We start from the raw sequence: 552 nt of genomic DNA, 5'->3' as shown, positions 1-552 counted from the left end.
ATTTCAGTAATTGACCAGTTAACGATATTGAAACTGTAAGTCACGACTGTAAGTCACGACTGGTATGGCTTCGATCCTGTTTCTTGCGTTTAGCTCTGTCTTCAGTATTGCTCTCACCCTGCGATAATATACTTTTCTGATCCTTTCCCTCATCACTGAATGCTTGACATTGTCCCCTTCAATTACCCCTAGGTATTTGTAGCTCTCCGCTGGTTCTAACTCTTTTATGACATTTTGCTGGTCAAGGTTCACATTAGATGTTTTTGTCATTTTTCCTTTGATAAAGGTAGCTTTTGCACATTTATCAAGGCCAAATTGCATCCTGATGTCATCACTGAATTGTTTAACAATCGCTAGTAGGACTTTGAGTTGATGGACATTCTTTGCAAAGAGCTTTAAATCATCCATGTAAATGAGATGATTTATATTTTTATCAAATATTTTATAACCATACTGTGCATCATTGAGCAATTTTGAGAGCGGTATTAGGGCTAGACAGAAGAGGAGTGGTGATAGTGAGTCACCCTGGAAAATGCCACATGAAATTCTTAC

The sequence above is a fragment of the Octopus bimaculoides genome, chromosome 24 (assembly GCF_001194135.2).
Source record: "Octopus bimaculoides isolate UCB-OBI-ISO-001 chromosome 24, ASM119413v2, whole genome shotgun sequence".
Taxonomy (NCBI): Eukaryota; Metazoa; Mollusca; class Cephalopoda; order Octopoda; family Octopodidae; genus Octopus; species Octopus bimaculoides.
This window is presented reverse-complemented; position numbering follows the sequence as displayed.